The following is a 2,190-nucleotide window of genomic DNA, read 5'->3' as shown; positions in this document are numbered from 1 at the left end:
ATAGATTTTGAATTTTACCTAATACAAAAAAAATAAGTAAATTTTTTTTTTAAATTATCTAAGCCAAAAAATTCAAACAATTATTTTAAAAAATTAATCATCTCAACTCTAATTTACTAAAGAAATTCATCCAAACACTCTTTTTCTTCCAAAGCGTCTACCACCTCATCCTCGTGATCATCCCATCTCTCTGATGTTAGATGTCCCTCTCCTATCATTATTGCTGAATCGTCATCAAACAATCATTTACGTAGTTATTGGAATAATCATCCGATTATCTAGTAAAATGATCATCCAACATTTGTTAATTGTATATATTTAAATTGAATCGAATAAAATAATTATCCAATTAAAAATTAAAATAACTATCTACATACCTAATAAATTAAACATCCAACACATTTAAAAAATAAAAATACCATTTTATGTCTACCTAATCCAATATCCGAAAGGAGGGGGAATTGAGATTCTCCATTCCTTAGGCCAAAGATGCACTATGCACCCCAACCCTCAATCAATCAACTTCTTAAACCAGTGGCCCTTTTTTTTCTTTGTCTATTCAGTTTATTACGAGCAAGAAGTTAAGTCTTAAAAGTAATTTTTGAATTTACACTCAAATCTCAAAATAATCCAAGAAATTAATAATTATTTAAATTTATCTTTAAATTTGTATTTTAAGATTCATAGTAGTCCCTCAAACATTTTTCGTTCATCGAAATTCTAAAACGACGTTGTTTTAAACAAAATAATAACATAAAATCCTCCAATTCTAAAAAAAAAAACCAATCTGTTCCTTCCCCATTCCCATCCTCATCCCCAACCCCTCTCTCTCCCCAAAAAAAAAAAATTTGTAGTTAAAAATGGTTAAAATTTATTATTTTTTGTTTTATTTAACGTATTCGGTAATAAATAAATATTAAATAAGACATATTTAATTAGACTATTTAAATTGATTTTTTTTATTTTTTTAATATTATCATTACTAAAATTATTTTATTGCATACTTATTATATTTAACTTATATAATTATTCTAATAATAATTAATAAATATTAAATAAAATAATTTTAGATTAATTTTTTATTATCTTCTAAATATTGTTACATTTTTAATACTTGAGCCTATTACTCCAAAGGAAACTAGCTTGATAGTGTTATAATTTCCTTACTGTTAATTTTACGTTAAAAAAAATATAAATTTGTATTTTTTTTTTTGCATACCCACACCAAAGGGGATTGTGAATAAATGCTTAGATTTCTATTATAGCTTATGTTAGTGGCAAGCTAATTTGTTGTAAATGCCCATGTGATTAATTTTTATTTTGCGCTATTCATGTTTGTTTATACAATTTCCTTAGCAGTTAATGGTACATCTATGATTAAAGTTAGGCAAATTCTTTGATGTCCATGAGTGTGGTGCCGAATTTGTCGAAGTTACTTTTTAAGGTAAATTTTAAATATTTAAAAATTATTTATTTTTATATTTTTTAAATTAAATATTAATATTTATTCCTTTTTAGTAAATTAGACAACTTTCTATAGCCATCCAAGCAAACACCTTAAAGTTATGACTACTAGGTCCAATCATAAGATCCAAGAAAACATTGATCTTTGGAAATTGTTGACATTCACTTGGTTTTACGTGTGGACAAGCCAAATGAATGAAATGAATCGAATGATCATACTGTTGTGAGCACATGAGAGTAGAAGGATTACTTTGCTAAATGATTGGAAAGGTCGAAAGTTGGTAAGAGAATTGTTTCATATCACCTTCTGAGCAGGTAGAGTGTTGATTATAAGGTCAGATACGCTCAAGTCATATTTGACCATTAGTTAGGGTATGAGTGACTTCTTTCATATCCTATTATTTATGTACGAAAATATTTGGAAAATAATTAAATTTAGTGTAAATCAATTAAAAATTATCTTATTTTATATTTATTAATTAGAATAATTATCTAAATTAGTCTCTAAGAATTTTAAAAATGGATATTTTAATTTTCAAAATAATTATAATACACAGATTAATTTTCAACATATTTTTATTAGACATAACAGTTTTATCCATTTTATTTTTACTATATGTCAATTATTATTATTATTATTAACTTAACTTTGTGCATGTAGACGATTAAACTGAAATATTAATACATTTTTTTCGTTAGAAATAAGTAAGATGAATAATGATGTTT

This window comes from Arachis duranensis, chromosome 8 (genome assembly GCF_000817695.3).
Source record: "Arachis duranensis cultivar V14167 chromosome 8, aradu.V14167.gnm2.J7QH, whole genome shotgun sequence".
Classification (NCBI taxonomy): domain Eukaryota; kingdom Viridiplantae; phylum Streptophyta; class Magnoliopsida; order Fabales; family Fabaceae; genus Arachis; species Arachis duranensis.
The sequence above is the reverse complement of the archived record's forward strand: the minus strand, read 5'-3'. Positions refer to the sequence as shown.